At 43.4% G+C, this 21950-nt stretch overlaps 1 protein-coding gene across 9 annotated transcripts in view; it reads right to left on the bottom strand.

The window, feature by feature from the left end:
• The window catches only part of SNX24 (sorting nexin 24), a 155283-nt gene that overhangs the window by 119475 nt on the left and 13858 nt on the right, over positions 1 to 21950 (bottom strand). The window contains exon 1 of one of the 9 annotated variants that reach the window (XM_073878586.1): positions 15435 to 15578. The exons of the other annotated variants lie outside the window; for them this stretch is intronic. The gene's annotated coding sequence lies outside the window, so the exon portion shown is untranslated. Of the gene's footprint in view, positions 1 to 15434; positions 15579 to 21950 lie in introns of those variants that run through there. 9 annotated transcript variants of the gene reach the window in all.

Here is a 21950-nt window from a genome sequence, read left to right as displayed (position 1 = left end):
CCACCCAGAGATCATGACCTGAGCTGAAACCAAGAGTCAGATGCTCAATCAACTATGCCACCCACGCACCCCTGTATTTTTTTAATACAGATAAATTATCACTAAAAAACTGCAAACAAAACTAAGTTAAAATGCCTACATTTTCCCTCCCCTAAAATAGTATGTTCCCTAGAGGCAACCAAGACTGTCAACTTGGTGTGTGTGCACCTACAGAAATAAAGCTGATTCAGTAATTTTCCCCACAACTAGTCTCATACGGTACACAGCATTTGGTAACGGCTTTTTTTTATTTAACGTTTTGCCTTAGACAGTTGTTTTGTTTTGTTTTTTAAGATTTTTTTTTTTTTTCATTTACTTGAGAGAGAAGAGAGAGAGGGAAATAGCACAAGCAGGCTCCCTGACTGAGCAGGGAGCTCAACTCAGGGCTGGATCCTAGGATGCTGAGATCATGACCTGAACAAAAGGCAGCCACTTAACTGACTGAGCCATCCAGGCACCCAGCCTTAGAGAGTTTTTGAAGTTACCTACCAATCAGTATTTTTTTTAAATGTTAATTTTATAATAAATAAAATAAGCACTTTAAAGTCAACACTCTAGAACAATTTTAACCAGAAAAATATATCTTTAGGTAAAAAGTTATTGGGCAAAGTTCCCTAAAGTCAAGATATGTGATAAATGAATTCTCCATTTAAAAAAACTATTTGCGGGGGCGCCTGGGTGGCTCAGTTGGTTAAGCGACTGCCTTCAGCTCAGGTCATGCTCTCAGGGTCCTGGGATTGAGCCCCTATTGGGCTCCCTGCTCGGTGGGGAGTCTGCTTCTCCCTCTCTCTCTGCAGCTGCCCCCTGCTTGTGCTCTCACACATGCTCTCTCTGTCTCGAATAAATAAATAAATGTTTTTAAAAATTAGAAGCAACAACAACAATTTGCAGGATAGTAATTATGTCATGACTACACTTTTATCTGGAAGGGCATATACCAAACTATTACCCCCAAGAAGTAAGAGAAAGGGAAGAAAAGAGAGTTTTAGTTTTTATTTCACAAACTTCTGTATTATTTAAGTTTTATTTTCTAATTTTTACAGAAAGTTATTGAAGGAATCAAGGTTTTAACTAATAATTAATGTTTCTGAATATGTACAAAAAGGAAGAGGATTAAACTCACTGCTTATTTAAGGCTCATTTCCTTAAAAATAAGCAACTATAGTCAAAGAAAGGATCACACTGGGGGCTCAATGGTCAAGACAGGGCTGTAAACTCAGGCTTTTAATATCCTCTCTGGAAAAAAAACCCAAAAAACCAAAAAAACAAACCTCTGTGAAGTGAAACTTCCTTAACAGAGAAGGTGTGATGGAGTTCGAAAATCTCCACTTGGCCAGCATCACAGTAAAAACTCAGCAAGAATCGTCAATGGATGTTGAATCAGGGAGGAAACATTCAATGAGAGAGTATTTACATCATCTTACAGTGTCTCTCCAAATGTAACTTACCAATTACAAAAGGAAAAAATAGTAACTATACAACAATGAAAACCACCAAAACCTAACCAAGGGGTCAAAATTAGCATCACCAATTAGAGGCAAACAGATACTATGTGCCCCTGGATGAGATCCCCTAGGAAGGACACAGTAACCCTGATGGAGCTTTCCAGCCCCAAACCCATGAGCTGAGTCTACCTACCAGGAGCCATAGGAAAAAGCCAAATTGAAGCAGTCTGAAAAAACTGCCCTGTCTTTTTACAAAAATCATTATGTCATTGTAAGACAAAGAAAGAATGACAGCTCAGATCAAAGGGGACTAAACGACCTAACAAACTACATACAATGTGCACCTGGATCCTATACCCGGAGGGAAAAAAATGCCATAAAGAATATTATTTGGGACAACTGATGAATCTGGGATATAAACCACAAAATGTTAAATTTCCTGTTTTGACAATTTTACTGTAGGGAAGAGAAGATTCTTGTCTTATACACTAACCGAAATAATGAGGGTTAAAGAAGTATAATGTACACAACCTACCCTCAGATGGCTCAGGAAATAAATTACATACATATATGCCAGAGGGCAGAGAGAAGAAGGAAAATGCAAAAGCAGTAGAATGTTAAAAACTGATGAATCTGGGGGCCCCTGGGTGGCTCAGTCGTTAAGCATCTGCCTTCAGCTCAGGTCATGATCCCAGCGTCCTGGGTTCAAGCCCCTCGTGGGGCTCCCTGCTCTGTAGGGAGCCTGCTACTCCCTCTCCCTCTGCCGCTCCCCTGCTTCTCCCTCTCCCCCTCCCCCTGCTTGTGTTCCCTCTCTCGCTGTGCCTCTATCAAATAAATAAAATCTTAAAAAAAAAATTGATGAATCTGGTCACACAGAAATGAGAATTCTTTGTATTATTCTGCAACTTTTTCGTACACTTGAAATTATCTCAGAATACAGTTAAAAATATTTCCCGTCTGGTCTCCTCATATCTACGACCTGCTGAATGCCAAGGGCAGAGGCAGACATACGGGGCTGAGGTTCATTTCCTGTGGTGTAACGGGGATCAAAAGCCCATAATGAGAAAACAGGGCTGGGGAACAAGGATCACTCGCTGCTTGAAACTGAAGATTATTACTGTCACCCAGAGCTACAGCATAAACAAAGCTACATATCCCAGGCACCAGAAGGTAGCTGATGCAGTCAAGCAAACCACCAGGAAAAATCCTGTTGGCTTTCTCTGGATCTCCAATATTCCCAATATATGAGAACATTTATTGAGCGCTCACTATGTGCCAGATACTCCCCTCAAGAGGACCGTTTTACATGGATACTAACATTATCCTCATTTGACAGATGAGGAATTGAGATGCAGAAATGTTAAATAATACCCCTAAGATAATACAAGAGTAATCACCAGTACCAGGTTTTGAACTCAGAACGTCAGGCCCCAGACAACTGAAGCATTCATGTCTTCATTGGCATGCAAATAAAAGAACAACCCAAAAAATTTAAAGAACACTTAATATGCTCAATGGGATAAATGAAGAAAGGGAGAATCAACATCCATTAGAAAAGATAAAAAATTATAACACAAAAGCACAATGGAATTAAAAAACAAAAGCACATCAAATCAAACATATAGAGGTGAGCAGGTAAAAGGACCAAATATGAATTTCAGATATGAAAACATAGTCACTGAAATTAAGAACTCAGGGCATCAGCTTAACAACACATTAGGCAAAAATGAAAAGAGAATGGGTGACATGGAAGAGAAATCCGAACACAGCCAGAAAGATAATGACATAAAAGTATGAAAGAGTAACAGAAGGGTGTGAAGGAGAGACTAAAAAGCCCCTGTAGACATCTAACAGTTGTTCCCAGTGCAAAAAATTTTCCAGAATTCAGTGAAGACATGAATGCTCAGAATGAAAAAAGTGCAGTGTAAGAAGAATATATAAAAATAAATTCTGAAAAAAAATTCTGTTTTGGACATACTATAGTGAAAACATTGAGCGGCAAAGATAAGGAATAAGTCTCACAAGCCATTAGAGAGAAAATCAGATTTATAGCTAAATGACAATTAGGCTGACTGCAGACATTATCAGCAACAAAAGATGCAAAAGATAACCAAGAAATATATCCAAGGTGCAGATAAAATAGGACAGTCACCTCAGACTTGTGAATGGAGCTAACCTGTTATCCAAGAGTATGAGGAAAATTAAGACCTCTTTTTATTATTTTAGTTTTATTAATGTGTACCATCCAGAAAGAAAATTAAATGAACTACACTTCACAGCAAATAAAATGTAAACTCAGAGGGAAAAACTACGATGCAAGAGAAGAGTGAATACAGATATTGATAAAATGTTTGTTAAAATAATTTTGTTTAAAAATGGGAACAGACTGGCGCCTGGGTGGCTCAGTTGGTTAAGCATCTGCCTTTGGCCCAGGTCATGATCTGGGGGTCCTGGGATCGAGTCCTTCATCAGGCTCCCTGCTCAGTGGGGAGCCTGCTTCTCCTTCTGCCCCTCCCCCTTGCTCGTGCTTTCTCTCTCTCTCTCTCTCTCTCTCTCCTCTCTCTCAAATAAATAAATAAAATCTCAAAAAAAAAAAAAACTGGAACAAAAATTCTAGATTCCCCCCCCAGTATAAAGGGAAATGGGATGGGGCGGGGGTAGAGGTGTTAAGGTATGCTAAAGTTCTCGCCTTGCTCAGGAGAAAAACGAGGTATTTGTCTTTTAAAGATTTCTTTCTTTTAGAGAGAGAAAAAGCATGAGTGGGGCTAGGGGCAAAGGGAAACAGAATCTTCAGGCTGAGTGAGGAGCCCAAGGTAGGCTCGATCCCAGGACTCCCAGATCATGACTTGGGCTGCAATCAACCAACTGAGCCAACAAGGTGCCCCAATAATAGGAAATTTTAGATGTTATTGGAAATATGTAAGACAAAGGATAATATTAAATTGTTAATATTAAGTATTCTGGGACACCTAGGTGGCTCAGTTGGTTAAGCACCTGCCTTCGGCTCAGGTCATGATCCTGGGGTCCAGGGATCGAGTCCTGCATGGGGCTCCTTGCTCAGCGGGAAGCCTGCTTCTCCCTCTGCCTACTGCTCCCTCCTGCTTGTGCTCTCTCTCTCTCTCTCTCTGATAAATAAAAAATCTTTAAAAAATATTAAATATTCTAAAATCTATAGCTTGCAAAATGTCAAAATGCTTCTGAAATGGCCAATGGAGTTGTAAGATGTGTGGTGTCCACCTGCTACCATGGTCGGTAGCAGAAGTGTTGGAACAAAAGTATCTTGCTCTCTGTAGTGGATGCATTTTTCTGAGAAGCTGGGGATAGATCCTTAGCTCTGCATTCAAACCTTCCACTTGAACACAGACCTCTCAGCAGGGAGATGCTCTTGGCTCCCCAACTCCTTGACACCTGCTCTTCAACTTCAGACCTCCTCTCCACCCTTCGGTCAGAACCTTCTTTTTAATCCTCACCTGACACTCTTCCCAGTCAGTCTCTGTTGCTTACCCTCTATTATTTAAGGTGAGTCAAGAGCCGTTGGGGCTGTAATTACTGAATACACACCTGACTGAGAGAAAGGAACTGTCTGACATGTTTTGTCAGATAAAGAAACAACTGAGGGTAATTCAATAGAGCAATAATAAGTAGAGAGACAATCCATAATTCATTCCACACCAACTTATTCCTGTAGGAACCCAAGGAAAAGTTAGAAAATGTGTTTCCTATCTAACACATCCAAACTCTAATTTCGTAAGTTAAAACGGACATTTATATATTCAGCTGAATAAATCAAGTAGCGTTCATTAACACTCTGACACTAAATTTGCTTCTTCTCCAGAACCAATGACATGACCACAGAAAATATTTATCAATCCGTCCAAGCAAAGTTCCAACATAAGAATCAATGATATGACATTATTGAGTAATACATTTCTGACAGTTCTGAAAGCTTACTGGATGCATTAACACTTTAATGCAATGCATAAACATTAACAGAAGTTCACAGAGTAATGGCAGAAGCTAACCATCACTAAAGCAACCAATTAATCATGTTAGCTTAAAATCTGAAAAGAAAAAATATGATACTCAGGAAAATATGCCACTTGTTCATTTTAAGACACATCAGGAGATTTAACCAGATACTAACCAATGAGCAAATAAAGACGGTACTACATAATAACAGTGCTTATCAAATAAGGAGACCCTTAAATATACAGAAATACAACTCAGAGAACAGTTTCATCTTTGACAGGAAGGTCATTTGCACCTGTGATTTGGACTAACTCTCAAACCTTTTGGGGTTACAGATTTGATAATGTGGGATCTCTGTGGAAACATATATTTATGCAAGATTTTCCATGCAGGGTGCCTGGGTGGCTCAGTCGGTTAAGCATCTGCCTTCGGCTCAGGTCATGATCTCAAGAGTCATGGGATCGAGCCCCGCATGGGACTCCCTGCTCCATGGGGAGCCTGCTTCTCCCTCTGCCTCTGCCTGTCTTTTTTGAATGAATGAATGAATGAATGAATGAATGAATGAATAAATAAATATTTTCAAAAACATTAAAAATTAAAAAAAAGAAAAATTTCCCATGCAATTTCAAGATGAGGAACCTGTGTTGAAGAAGAGTTACCTCCTACCTTTGAAACACTGATGAGCTAATTGATTCTTACGGAACAAACCTAGTAACTGAGTTGAGTTCTCCTTTCAGCCTGTACACTCCCAGGCTCTGTACTCCCATTTCCCCTGTTCTCTCCCCTTTGCCCTTGATCTGCAACATCCATTCCTATTCTCCAGCCCTCTGTCTCTCAGCCCTGCTTTTCCCAGTTCCTGGCCCACCCCCGTTTCTCCATAGATATTCTCCCACTTCCAATTCCTTAACTGCTCCAGATATGGAAATAAACTCTATTTTTGAGTGACTCAACAAACGGAATTTTTATGTTGTCATTCCTAATTTTAAAAGTTGGTGAGCTGAAAATTTTACATTTGCAGACAGAGATTAAGAGATTTATCGTGAGAGGGGCGCCTGGGTGGCTCAGTCGGTTAAGCTTCTGCCTTTGGCCCAGGTCATGATCCCAGGGTCCTGGGACCGAGTCCCACATCAGGCTCCTTGCTCGGCGGGGAGTCTGCTTCTCCCTCTGCCTCTGCCCCTCCCCTCTGCTGTGCTCTCTCTCTCACTCAAATAAATAAATAAAATATTTTTTAAAAACTAGGTAGAGGTATAGGAAGAGATCTTTCCATCTCTATGTATTCACAGTTTAATCATCAGAAGAACCATATGATGTAGTTAGGCAATCCCCACTGAGATGAGAACCAACAATTGACAGAAGTGCCCCAAAGTCAAACATAATGAAGTCAGAAAGATGGGCTTTTTAACCACAGATCCCTCAGACTCCAAAGCCTGTGTTCCAAGCCTGAGTTTCTCAACTTCTCAAACTTTGTTTAACACACATGCCCCAGGGATCTTGTGAGAACGCTGATTCGGGTAGGTCTGGCCTAGGGCCTGCTAGCCTGCGTTCCAACAAGTTCCCAACACTGCTTGCTCAGCCTTGGACCCCATTTTGAGGAGCAAGGGGCTCAACAAACCATTATGTGCGACACATTCCACACTTAACCGCTGTGACTTCTAAACACTGCGACTGATGCAGCAATCCGTTCCTAAGGAGGTAACCACTTTACAGATAAAAACACGCAGTGTGTTTTTGGAGCTATTCAACTGTGCGGGGAATTCACTTTTTTTTAAGATTCCAAACACACCACCCCAAAGCCTAAAACCAGTTTTTTAATGAAATAAAACGAATCTCTGGTTTTTCTGCACACACCCCTGTTGTCTTCAGCCAGCGGAGTCTCTCCCACGTCCCAGGCCCAAACCAGATGCATCCTGTGTTTCTACAAGGAAACCATCAGAATCTATTAAAATTACTGGACACTGATAGCAGCCGGGACATGACAAATCACAGGCCAAGAGTCAGATACCAGAGAATGTGTTTTGGGGCTTTGGGGGCAGGCCCATTTGCAACCAAATGATATTGTGTGAGGCTGGCATGCTCAGTACATGACAAACTGATGCAATTTCAGGGCTGTCTGCGGGCCAGGGGAGATTTCTCTGATGCCGGCTGCAGTTCGTTTACAGAACTGAGCAGAGTTCCCAGATTTGAATCACTTGGGCCTTGAAAGGGCTTCACTTGACAAGCTACAAATAATTACACTCTACTCTTTCCATTGTACTCTATTATTTGCCCCCTTATCTCCAGGAGTTGAGCTTTTGTGAACAAGCAAGGTTGGCTTCTATGTTGACCACAACACAACAAAACATTGTTCTTTCCTGATATGATAAATAAAACGAGGCCCTGCAGACTAAACATTTTTATCAGGCCCGTTTTCCACTTTTTTTACAGGCAAAAGTCAACTTTGGGCTCAGTTGGAAGGCTTGAGTTGGACACAAGGAGGCAGGCAGGTTCCTGCCTCCTCACGTAGGGATGTGCTCCAGCTCTGTGGTTATTGTAGAAGCTCATCTAAAAAACGGGACATTGACTGACAGATAAAGGACACGTGGGCAGGAGCTCTGTAGGTTTCTACAGTAATTCCCCTGCTCCCCCCCCTTCTTCCGCAACTCCATTCTACCAGCCTCTTTAATCAGGTATTCTTAATGAAAACGTTTTTCCAACCTGGAATGCCTTGAGAACCAAGATGCCTTGTGTCCGTGCTGTGCTTCTCCAAAACCCCAGAGTCTCGGATTCAAGAGTGTTACTCCATTTGTGAGACTTTAAAGAGTGGGTCAGCCACCCTAAGGCAGCTCCTAAGAATAACATGTTGGTTGTTGCTCCATAAATTTTAATTTACTAGATGTGAAAGTTCATGTCTTCATATTTTTCTGAAGTAAAGTGCAAGATTAAAGGAGGCAGTTTTTTGTTTAAAATCCAACCTCAGGGGCGCCTGGGTGGCTCAGTCGGTTAAGCGTCTGCCTTCAGCTCAGGTCATGATCCCAGAGTCCTGGGATCGAGTTCCCACAACACTGGGCTCCCTGCTCAGCCGGGAGCCTGCTTCTCCCTTTCCCCCTGCACCCTCTCTCTCACTCTCTCTGTCAAATAAGTGAATGGAATCCTAAAAAAAAAAAAAAAAAAAAAAAAGTGTCATATAAAAAATAAATGGCTAACTAAATTTAAAAATAATAAAATCCAACCTCAAATAACACTACAGTCCCTAGAAAAGTTTTTTTTTAATCTATAATGATGATGAACGTGGACTCAAATAAATTAATCTAAGCATTTTATTTTTAAATTTATTTGTTAAGTCTTAACTGCCTCCACATTTAATTCTTGTAACAACCCTGATGTAGGTATGGAATTTCCAACAATAAAGTTTGTTATTACTATCCATTTTAGAGACCAGGAAGCGGAAGCACAGAAAGGTACTGAATGTGCTCAGTAACTCACAGCTGGTGCTGGGAATTGAGCCCCAGGAGTGGCTGGAGCCCCCTTCAATACTGCTTCCCCACCTACTTGAGTACAGCTCAACCACAGGCACAATACAGTGAGAACAAATGCTCACCAACAGCGGGGTGTCCTGCTGGCTCAGCTGATAAAACAGGCAACTCGATCTCAGGGTTTTAAGTTTGAGCCCTGCGTTGGGTGTGGAGATTATTTCAAAATAAAATCTTAAAAAAAAAAAAAATTCTCACCAGTAGCTAAAGAAGGTAACACTTGAGATTTCAGCTCCCCCAACTAGACAGCTTTATTCCAGCTTCACTATAGGCTTTGCTGAGAGCTGGACCCCTCCTTGTCCCTAAATCCGTCTTGACCAATATGGTGGCACTGGCCACATGTTGCCCTTGGGCATCTGAAATGTGCCTGGTCCCGAGAGAGGTGTTCTGGTAAGTGTAAAAAACACGCCACATTTAAGGAATTACTACAAAAAAATAATGTAAAATGTCTCATCAGTAATTTTTATGCTGCTGACATGTAGAAATAATACTTTGGATTTGTTGGGCTAAATGAAATATATCACTACAGTTCACTTCACCTGTTTCTTTTTACTTTTTAAAATATGTCTACCAGAGGGCGCCTGGGTGGCTCAGTCGGTTAAGCATCTGCCTTTGGCTCAGATCATGATCCCAGGGTCCTGGGATGGAGTCCTGCATCAGGCTCCCTGCTCGGCGGGGCGTCCGCTTCTCCCTCTGCCCCTCCCCCTGCTCGTGCTCTCTCTCTCTCTCGAGTTCTCTCTCTCTCTCAAATAAATAAATAAAATCTTAAAAAAAAATATGTCTACCAGAAAATATAAAATCCTTGTGTGGCTCACATTGTATTTCTACTGGACAATGGTGCTCTAAACCCATCCCTGAAACCCAAACTTGACATGGGCTGAATCCTCAACACAAATCTGCACCAGGACAGGAAAAGCGATTCCAAGAACTGCCGTTGGCCTCCTCCTCCTCAGCCTCGTTCCCACTCACTCCCTTTCCTTTCTCCTTTCTCACACTCCTGCCTCTTCTTCATGACCTTGAAACACTCACCGTCTGCATTCTTGTGAGAAAAAGGCTTTACCTGACCCTGACTCCCTTCCTGCTGCTCCTCCAAGGTCCCCCATCACCCCCACAGGTTCCTTCTCCAGCTCGTTCCACTGCTCTGCCCTCTCGAGAACCCCCTGACCACACAGTGGTCTCACCTACCCTGTGCTTCCATGCACTGAATATCACCCAGGCTCTTGGAAGAGACACCAATTTCCCCACCCCATTCTCCCATCCCTGGTCCAAAGGAGGATGTTCTCTCATTATCTGGGAATTCTTGCTCAAGGCAGACGTGGCTCACTGCAGCTCTGCTGGACGCGGACCCTCCCCGCTCAGCCACGCTTCTGCTGTGTGCTCTCCCTCCCCCCTGCCCTTCCCATCTAGGAAGAGCCGGACTCCCAGAGGAGCCTCAAGCATGGCCAGGGGGCTCTCGAGGAGAATCACTGCTCATTGGTTTATGGCTTGAAGACAAGGAAGTAAGAAGAAAGGTCTTGGGCAAAAGTGAAAATTGCAGCACTGCCTGGAGGAAGTAAGAGAAACCAGAACTGGTTCTGGAAGGGAAAACACAAGCTAATCAACGTCAGGGGTGGGGGCAGGGGGAGAGGCTTCTGGCCCTCAGTAAACATAACCTCCCTGAACCTCCAGGAACTGAAGGAGGAGGGGTGCAGTTCAGGTGTGTCAGGGGGAAAGTGAAGAGGTAAGGAGAGATGAGACAGATGCCACTAAATTTTATTTTTTATTTATCTTTTTCTTTTAGCTGCCAATTCCAGAGAGCTTCCGAAGCCCACTGGCATTCTCTTCAGGATGCTTCATGACCACCCTGTGCCACTGGCCCGTCCGGACCTCCATCCGGGTCATCTGCCCCTCCCCCCAGCCTGGCCTAGGCCACAGCAACAGTCCCAGAGGGGACACCAACTAACCCCCTTTGGGAACAGTCTGAACAGCAAGCTAAGTGTAATCAGCCTGATTGCCTCACTTCCATTTGGCTTGGCTGTTCAGAAACATGTGATGCAGCCCTGTTTATTTCTGCACAAAGGGAAAAGATTTCAGTTTCCGATCCCACCCTCACCTGATGCCAGGGAAGGACATTCTCTCCTCCGCACCTCTCCCTTCAAAGCAATGCAGACATTTCTCCGACTAGAATGTGCCCTCCTCTTCCCACTCCTTATCAAAAGTGGAAAGGATTCGGGGCGCCTGGGTGGCTCAGTCGGTTAAGCGGCTGCCTTCGGCTCGGGTCGTGATCCTGGAGTCCCCGGATCGAGCCCCGCATCGGGCTCCCTGCTCAGCGGGGAGTCTGCTTCTCCCTCTGACCCCCCCCCTCATGCTCGCTCTCTCTCTCTCAAATAAATAAATAAAATCTTTAAAAAAAAAAAAAAGTGGAAAGGATTCTGACACCTTCCACACTGGTCGATGCCTATCCTCCAGGAGCAGAGAGAACAAAAGCAATCACCCACGGGGACCTCCGCATGTGGCTTTGCCCCGTGTGTCCACAAGACGTTCAGTCTCTACCCACAACCGCCTTCTGCACACAGGACACTGCTCCCTTCCCAACCCCCAACATTTAATGTTCATTTACATTATCCCACTGGGCAGGTGGAGGGGGGCCGTGTTCTGTCACATAAGCCCTATCCTTTCCAGTTGCTTATCTAAATCCTATTTAGCCTTCAAAATGCAGCTTAAGCATGATTTCTCGAAGGTAGTTTACTCCTCTGATCTCATTTGCAAAACCTCCATTCAATGCAATTTACTGTTTCGAATTTGTTACCAAAAAGCATTCATTACTGCCTCATAAACACTGTCATTGGGTGCAAGTGCTTAACTGCAAAGTCTTTGAAGGGCTGGAATCAGGCCTTACAGTTGTCAGTATATAGGTGGCTGGCACCAAGTAGGCATTCAGATATTTGATCTACTAAGTTGCATTGTTAATTATCCTTCTTTATAATAGATAAAGGCTTTGCTTCCACTGTATGTTGAGACTAAAAGCATAGAGGTTACAGGGCACTGATCATTCACAATTCCCCATCCGTCTCCTACGGAACTCTCCCTTAAAATTCACTATCATACAATGTCACGAATGTATCAATTAAGGAAACGATCAGTTCAAAATATGTTATGGTGCTTTCAAAGACTAATATTTCTTCATTTTTATAACCTGATGCTGTTATCAATGGACAACAAAAATGAATGTATCTGTAACATAAAGCAAATGTTGCTTCAAAAAAAACAAAACAAAACCTCTAAACCAAAAAAAAACAACAACAACAAAAACCCAAACCAAACCAAAACAGAACAAAAAAACCTGTAAAATAAATATACACTTTCAGGGGTGCCTGGGTGGCTCAGTTGGTTAAGTGTCTGACTCTCCTGATCTCAGCTCAGGTATTGATCTCAGGGTCATGAGTTCAAGCCCCACGCTGGGTTCCACACTGGGCATGGAGTCTACTTAAAAAAAAGAAGAGGAAGAGAAAAGAGGAAGAAGAAAACAATGACCATGACAGTGCTGTAGTCAACTTAAGAACCCAGTGTCCACCCACACTCGTTTAATAAGTCTGTATATCCCCTGAAGAAAACCAGTGGAACTGTTTATAACGACCTGAATACAAAATGGTACACACAAAGTTCGGGAGGCAAGTTCATAGTCCCACAGGGCTCCGTCATACAAGGAGGTGCTTTTGAACAGACCCAGGGCAGCCAAAGGAAGCAAAAATGGGCAAATCAAACAAGAGAAGTACTAAAGTCCATTTCCACACAAAATCCTTTTTGGCCATTATTATTTAAAGAGCCAGTTCTCGGCATTTTGGTTCTATATCCATTTTTTTATGTGAAAATGTTTCCTATATTTTAACTCTATACACTACTGGACATTTAAGGCTGCAGAACACTTTCTCAAATTTCCAAAACCCACTGTACCATGGATCACCCTTAGGACTGAGTTTCTGTTTTAAGGTCCTCTCTAGAGCTTAATGACAATACTGGAAAACTCTCTCTGATTGCCTAAGTTAACTCCCAGTGAACCGGGGGCACGTTTCGAATCTGTTCCTGGCCTGCCTGGGAACACCTTCCATCAAGCACTGGCATGGCCCTCCCCTCAGAACCACTCGGACACCAGCAACGCCAGAGCCCTCAGTACCCAGATGGTCCCACTGGAGTCCCAGTCTATGGGGCTGCTGGCTCTGCCAGTCCAGAGTAACTGTGCACAGCACCAGAATTGCAGCAGGCTGCGTTATAGTCTCCAAAGCCCAAGTCCACCAGAGGCAATCCACCCGGCAGGTTCAACAGCTCCCCCCTACGCAGCGTAAACCCATGAAACTGCAGGCCCCGGAACAGGTGCCAGGGAGCAGAGCAGAGATGCCTAGGCCAAAGACAGAGCTGACACCAGAAAAATTAAACGAGCAATCTCATGCCCGGCTGGTAGTAAAGAGAACCCACCGTTCTCCCTGTGTTCCAGGCCCTGGATAGTAACAACAACTACCTTCCAGTCCGTGCCTTGCCCTGTGCAAGGAGCTTGTCATTTACTATCCGCATTACTTTTTTATCCTCACGCCTCTCTGTGCTATCACTGCCCCCTTTCCCCCATCTCATGAATGAGGAGAATGAAGCATGAGAAGATGAGCCAAGGAGAGAAGCCAGGTCAAGCACTGGCAGGTTCTGCTCTGCGGTGCTCCCCCTAGACTGCATAAGCCTCAGGCAAGGGATGGCAAAAATACAAAGAAGACTTCTTTAGAAGTGCAGCTTTGCCTGAGCAATCCAAAAGTGGTACGTACTTTTCCCCCATAAAAATGAAGTTTTAATACGTGAGCTCTCTGGTGTTCTAGGTAATCTCTTTCCATGTCACTGTATTTTTCATCTGTTACAACTCTATCATTAATTAGTTTTGATAGGGTGTGTGTACTGGACACAAGAAACAGTTCTAGACAGTTTATGGATAAAATTAACACGGGCCAAACTCTGACTCAACTTCATGAACCACAAAACCCTTGCCATACTGAAATTTCTATCAAATTTTTACTGGGCGGGCATTATTTTTGGTGTTTCTGTTTTGTTTTGGCGGAAAAGTGAAGGAGCAGGAGATGAATTTATGGTTTCAAGGGTACTCAAGTCAGAAATCCCAAACAATCCTCACTGGGGCAACTCTCTATAGAAATCCAACATAAAGATTTCAGTTTTTAGAAACAAATGTCAACACTAAGTACTACAGAACTAACTCTATGTGTTAAGGGCTTTACATATATTCTTTTATTTGCTTCAACAATCCCTATTGGTTACGAAGCAGATGCTATTATCTCCCTTTAAGGTGTGAGGCTCAGAGCTTTTAAGCAACCAGTGACCATTAAACACACGGTTAGGGAGTGATCAGGTGTCATCAACTCCAAAGTGCACTTTTCAACCACCATGCTACTTCCCCTCCCAGAGAACATCTTCCCAAAGAGGCCAAGTTTACAAAACAAACAAAACCTCAGCTCCTGCCTGGTTCACCAGAGCTGGCTCTCTGATGTTATATGGCTCAACAGCAGATGGACTAAACCATGCTGATACTCTCCTCTCCACTTGAACAACCTCTCCTTACTGTTCCACCCCTGCTTCCCCAGTGTGTTAGACAGCGGGGAAAGCTGTCCAGAGACCCCTCTCCCAGACACCCTCCTGTCTTTCACATGGGTTTCCAGACTGTGTTAGTGTCTGGCCTGCCGGGAAAAGCTGTCATCTGAGGCAGATTCCTTGGGAGGCATCTCACACGCACTGTTCCATTTCATCCTGGCAATGACCCTGTGGGCTGGGTCCTCGGCAAAGACCACGGGGTTAGGTACTACGGTTAACCCATTTTGAAAGTAAGGAAACGAAGGTTAACAGTTTGTTCCTACTAAAGCTTGTTAACACAACTGTATTTTTATGTTCAGCTCTCCGTGGAGCAATACAGGGTTCGTTTACTATGGCTCTAGGGAATCCTGTGTTCATAAACAGGGAGAATCCCTTTGAAAGAGAGTTTCAGGATGTCTTGAGGCTCTTGGAGAGAAAATGAGGAAAATGATGGCATCCCCAGGGCCCAGCACAGTGCCTGGTAGACTGCAGGCCTTCAAGAACCACTGGCTGAATAAAGGAATGTAAGTAAATTATTGGGGCTGATAAAATGGTGTCCCACACTCCTCTCTGCCTCTCCCCAGCCCTCACCCACCGCCACCTCTTAGAGCTCCTGTCTGGCATTTCTGCCTGGCTCTCCTGGGCAGTCCCCTCTGCAGACCACACACACGGCCCTCAAGACGCAAATGTGTTCCCAGCAGATCACATCGACTCGGAACTCAACTGCCAGCTAAATCCTTTGGGCCACAGAAAGATGAGCTCCCCAGAACTTTCCTAGACCCAGAGCTCACTCAAGGAGCAAATCCTGATTGCAAAACACAGCTTCAAAAACAAAACTCTACGTCAAAATGTCATTCGTTAAAACTGGCCTCACCTGAACCTGGCTCAAGCCAAACGCTGACAAGTCGGAAGTCAAAAGTTCTACTTCCTGGGGACACCTGGGTGGCTCAGTCGGTTAAGCGTCTGCCTTCGGCTCAGGTCATGATCTCAGGGTCCTGGGATCGAGCCCTACCGGGGCTCCCTGCTCAGCGGGGAGTCTGCTTCTCCCTCTCTCTCTGCCCCTCCCTCGTGCACACGCGCTCTCTTTGTCTCTCTCTCATGAATAAGTAAAATCTTAAAAAAAAAAAAAAAGTTCTATTTCCTGCTCAGAGCAAAGCACCAAGAATGAATCTGGGTAGGGACTGGCCTCACCCCCACTACCAAGCTAGTGCCATATACTCAAAACACTTACAAACAGAAGTTTGATTGTCTGGTCCCTCCAAAAAAACTTTATATTTGAAGAATGTAGAAAACGAATTTAAAGTTTTACCTGAGAACACTGTTAAGCATCTCAAGCAAAAAAGAGTGGCTGGAATGTCCCCTAGGGGTTCTGCGATTGAGAAATAGCAGTTTTCAACAATTAGTTGCTTCACCACATAATCAACGTTCTTCATGTGTTCTTACAGATGAGGTGATTGGGACACTTCAATGTCATTCTCTAATGTGAAAGCACTGCAAGGATCTTTTGATATTACTTTTTTCAAAGAATTCATTTAAAGCAGTGAATTAAATGTGCAATCACTCAAAAGTGAGAAAGAAAGAAAAATTTTCTTATTAAAGGAAGGTAAAATACATCATGATATATTAATCCGTACCGGCAAAAACTTAATTACAAGTACTAGAAATAACAAGAGCTGCACATGTGGTGACTTCCTACCATGTGCCTGGAACAAGGGAGGCTTGAGAGAAAAATGAGGTAAGCATTTTAGGGAAATGAGACGCAGGGAGGTTTATGACTTGTGCAAGTACCCTCACTAGTGGGTAACAAACCCAGAATGTGGAACCAGGTCTGACTGGCTCCAAAGCTTAGTAATGACCCTCTTTAGAAGTTCCTCAAACCCACTGAGGTCAGAAAAGTTTAAGGGACACATGGCTGGCTCGGTCAATGGAGCATGTGACTCTTGATCTCGGGGTTTGAGCCCCATGTTGGGTGTAGAGATTGCTTAAAAATAATAATAAAAAAAAATCTTTGGAAAGACAAAAAGAAAAGCTTCAGTTCATTTGATTTATGAGTCCAAAGACTCAAGAGTGGCTCATGGTTCAGGGTCTAGATCCTAGATGCACTTCTGCTGAATCAGAATGTGAACTGGTCCTTTGAAGCTTTAAAACAAAACTGATGTTTCTCCTTCATGCTAAGTATGCACTCTGTAGGGTGTCTTTTTCAAAACAGGGTAAGTCACCTACTCCATAATTTGCATGCTGGGCTACAAAATAAAATCAGGTAGAGAGCTTTTAAACCATACCAGAGCTTTAGCCCCCAGTTACATGAGAATCTCTGGGCAGAGAGCCTGAAAATCTGTATATTTAATCACTCCCAAGAACCAATGATGTATCCTATTAAGATGTATCGGGGCAAGTAACCCACCTTAATGATCTCTACAACCATCTTGGGGACATTTTTAGGGCAGTGCTGTATTTCTACTGCTCATCAGAATCATCCAGGGAGGGCGCCTGGGTGGCTCAGTCGTTAAGCGTCTGCCTTCGGCTCAGGTCATGATCCCAGGCTCCTGGGATCGAGTCCCGCTCGGGCTCCCCACTCAGTGGGAAGCCTGCTTCTCCCTCTCCCACTCCCCCTGCTTGTGTTCCTGCTCTCCCTGTCTCTCTCTCTGTCAAATAAATAAATAAAATCTTAAAAAAAAAAAAAAAAAAGAATCATCCAGGGACCTTCTAAAAATTCCCATGCCCAATCCACACCCAAGAACCATCAGACTCGCCAAGGGTGGGACCCAGACACTGGCAGTCTGTAATAATCCCCAGCATGCAGCATAGGCTGGGCACCATAGCCTGGGCAGCCAGGTATTTGCACCAGAAGCCACGCCCTCATTTGGATGGAGTTCCAACGTCCCATCCACCAGTGGTGCCATCCACCAATGGCATCATCCCATTGACAGTCAGCCTGTTTTCTCTCACTCCCTGCCTCCTTTCTTAGCATCAGGCTGATACCCAGAAGCCTTTCCATTCATCAATCGCTTCTTCAGTGCGTGCCCACTTAGGAGAGATGCTACCTGACTCCTCTCTCTCTCTCTCTCTCTCTGTCATTCAGAAGCATTCCTACTACGGCATGATTCATCCCCTGCGCACATGCAACATTTGTCATTCTCTCACCACTTTCAATTTTCTAATGTCCACTGCCTTGTCTCTCTTATTAGTATTTTCCACACTGTTACTGCTTTTGCCCTTCTGGACAAGCTCGGGGTTAGTGCTGTTCTGGGTACAAGAAACCTAGGGACAAAGCTTCAGGCTAAGGAACCACACTGTGGCTAAAAGGAAACAATATCCCAGGATGGATGCCATTCACCGCAGGCAGGCTGAGGAGGATGTCCTTTCGGGCTTTGAAAGGGAGCTCTCTTTACATGAAAAAGTTTGGACAGATGCAAAGTTTTAAAGGAGAGGAGCTCTGTGCTGCCTTTTGATTACATGCACCTCCTCCAGAAGCAAAGCTCAGAAGGTTATCCTGAATTCCCAAAGCACACTTTTTGATTAACTACAAAGATCTTCATGATTAAAATTTAAAAAAAGGAACAAAAACCTTTGTGCATTTCGGTTCTAAACTTTTTAACTAGGTAAACCTTCCTGCATGGGTCAGACATGAAATAAATTTTACATTTGATAGTAAAATGCTTTTTACCCAATAATATTTATGTGCAAAAGAAGCAGCATTCATTGTGAAGATATCCTCTCAAAGGGCAAATGAGGTGTTGATTAAAGCTTCCCTAAAACAGGGGCGCCTGGGTGGCTCAGTTGGTTAAGCGACTGCCTTCGGCTCAGGTCACGATCCTGGAGTCCCGGGATCGAGTCCCGCATCGGGCTCCCTGCTCGGCAGGGAGTCTGCTTCTCCCTCTGACCCTCTTCCCTCTCATGCTCTCTATCTCCTGTTCTCTCTCTCTCAAATAGATAAATAAAATCTTTAAAAAAAAAAAAAAAGCTTCCCTAAAACATATACTACTTTGTACTACTACTGAGTGATGACAAAATTAATTCACGTCTTCACCCTGCAAACCATCCCCCTTCCACATACACACGACAACGTCAGTGAAAAAGTTCATAGCACTAAGAAAATGCATTTCCTTGATAAAGTACTTCCTGCACTAGGTAAGACTGTTGATTACCTCGCAAATCTTTTTTCAGGACTATCTCAGGTTATTTCTGCAAAATTATCCATGGGAAACCCACAGATAATGAATTAAGAGTCTACAATGGAAAAAGCAGATCTGATTTCCTCACAAATGATAAGATAAAAATGTAGCAATTTACTCCAATAATTTTTATGGGAAAGATCAAGATTATTGACTTTAAAATAAGGTTTCTCTCTACTAAGTTAATTTCAGTCCTGTCCCTAATAATTTAGTTGGTATTTGAGAAGGAATTTTAAGATAATATTTAAAAGTTAATTAAAAACAGTGTAAGCATTCACATCAGTCAAGCGTGACCTCTGCGCTACAATGCATTTAAATGCATGTCACCTTGACCTGTAACACAGCAATGTTAAAAATTTTGGTCAATATAAATCAAGTGTACACTAATTTATTCAGCAGGTTCCCTGGTATCTGAATCAACATTAGAAATCTAACCAGTATTTGTTATTCTGTTATTGACAAAAGGAAGCATATTTAAATGATAACAAGGGCTCATGGGTGTCATTTGGAAGTTAAATTGTTCCCCAGGGACCACCTCCGTAAACATCTACATTTAAAGGTCATTTACCACCAAATTATGAACAACTGTTGCATTTATTAGCACAGGCTCAATAATTTGGAAGCTACGGTCATCAATTTTTACTGACAATGAGGTCTAATTGTCCACTAATAATAAACAAGGTAAACAGACCTTTTCTGTAAACTTTTATTCCCTGCACCATGATCACATTTGCAAAACGCAGATGCAAAGTTTCCACGGACATGCATCTGAAGGAAAAAAACAACTTCCAACTGCAAGAAGGACTAAACATAGTTTACAGTAAATAGCGGATAATAAAATATAAAAACATATTTTCTCATGTAATCTACATCTGAACTAAAACAAAAGGGAGAAAAACACAATGTTTATTGAAGAATGAAGTGTGAATTTCAATTTTAGAAGGACGTACGATGGTTATTTTTACTGTGGGGTGCCCAGATATTTGGTCAAACATTGTGCTGGGTGTTTCTGTGAAGTGGTTTGGGGTGAGATTAATATTTAAACCTACGGACTGAGCAAGGCAGATTGCCCTCCATCATGTGGTGAGCTTCTTTTGATTCTGAAGGCAACTTATTCAGGTGTGTTATTTCAACCCCTTTACCAAATGACCTGAAAAGCTACTACTTTTGAGTGGGGTCCAGACCAAGAGAAGGCTCTGCAACAGGTCCAAGTTGCTTTGCCACTTGGGTTATGATCCACCAGATCCAATAATGCATGAAGTGGCAGAAGCAGACAGGGATGTTGTTTTGAGCCTTTGGCAGGCCTCCACAGGTGAAGGACAGTGCAGGTCCTTAGGACTTCGGAGCAAAGCCTTGCCATCCTCCATGGATAGCTACTTTCAAGAAAGAGTTCTTGGCTTGCTACTGCACCTTAGCAGGGACTGGAGGCTTGACCATAGACTATCAAGTTACCATGTGACCTGAGCTGCCCATCATGAACTGGGTGTTATCTGACCCACCAAGCTATAAAGCTGGGTACAGCAACACTTGGTTACCAAATGGAAGTGGCATATATGCGATCAGGCCCAAGCAGGCCCCGAAGGCACAAGTAAGTTACATGAAGAAGTGGCCCAATCAAGGAGCGCACGCGATGTGATGAGCGCTAGGTGTTATACGCAACTGATGAATCACTGAACACTACATCTGAAACTAATGATGCACTGTATATTGGCTAGTTGAATTTAGATTAAAAAAAAGTTACATTCTAAAAAAAAAAAAAAAAAGAAGTGGCCCAAATGCCCATGGTCCCCACTCCTGCTACACTACTTACCTCCTCCAGCCTGCACCTGTGGCCTCATGAGGCGTTCCCCAGAATTAGCTGACAGAGGAAGGGAAGACTTGGACCTGGTTTACAGATGAGTCTGCAACACTGCGCACCTGTACCACACTAGTCCCTCTCTGGCACAGTTGTGAAGGACAAGAGTCCAGGGAAATCTTCTCTCGGGGCAGATCTCAAGCAATGTACCTACTTGTTCACTTTGCTTAAAAGGAGAAGTGGTCCGATGTGAGATTAGATACTGAGACACCAACTATGGTCAATGGTTTGGGTGGATGGTCGGGGGAAATGGAAAGAACATGATTGGAAAATTGGTTCTGTGGAAAGGTGAAGATTATGTCGGTAGACCTCTCTGAACAAAAGGAGGAGGAGGAGGAGAAGAAAGCGAAGCTATTTGTGTCTCATGTGAATGCTCATTAAAGAGTGCCTGCAGCTAATGGCAATTTTGATAATCAAGTAGATAGGATGACCTATTCTGCAGATGCCAGTCAGCCTCTTTCCCCAGCTACTCCTGTCATTGCCCAGTGGGCTCACAAACGAAGTGGCCATGGTGAAAGGGACGTAGGTTATGCTTAGATGTTCAGCAACATAAACTTTCACTCACCGAGGCCCATCTGGCTATGACCACCATTGACTGTTGGCCCAATCTGCAGAGACCAATTCTGAACCCCCAATATGGCACCATTCCATGAAGTGATTAGCCAGCTACCAGGAAGCAGGTGGATTACACTGGACCACTTCCATCGTGGAAGAGACAGTGTTTTATTCTTACTAGAACAGACACTTATTCTGGATAAAGATATGCCTTCCCTGCATGCAATACCTTTGCTGCAACTACCATTCATTGACTTATGGAATGCCTTACCCACTGCCATGGTATTCCACACAGCACTGCTTCTGATCAAGCATCTCACTTCCCAGTAAATGAAACGATGCAGTGGGTCCATAACCATGGAATTCACTGGTCTCATCATGTTCCCTACCATCCTCAAGCAGCTGGATTGACAGAACGGTGAAATGGCCTTCTGCAGACTCAGTTACACTACCAGCTGGGTGGCAACATGATGCTGTGTCCCCACAACCAGAATTCACACATCAAGGAATCAAGGGGTGGAAATGGGAGCAACATCATTCATTATTAACCCTAGTGGCCCACTGGCACAAGTTTTGCTTCTAGTCTCTGTGACTTAATGCTCTGTTGGTCTAGAGGTCTTATTTCCAAAAGGACGAATGCTTCTACCAGGAGAAAGAGCAAGAATTCCAATGAACTCCAAGTCAAGATTGTCACCTGGTCACTTTGAACTCCTTGTGTCTCTGAATCCACAAAGCAAGGAAGGGCATGAGCATGCTGGCTGGGGTGACTGATCCCGAGTAGCAAGGGTAAAGTGGACTGCTAAAG

Source organism: Callorhinus ursinus, unplaced genomic scaffold (genome assembly GCF_003265705.2).
Source record: "Callorhinus ursinus isolate GAN/ISIS: 27379988/994484 unplaced genomic scaffold, GSC_fseal_2.0 scaffold30, whole genome shotgun sequence".
NCBI classification, from domain to species: Eukaryota; Metazoa; Chordata; class Mammalia; order Carnivora; family Otariidae; genus Callorhinus; species Callorhinus ursinus.
The sequence above is the reverse complement of the archived record's forward strand: the minus strand, read 5'-3'. Positions and strand labels throughout refer to the sequence as shown.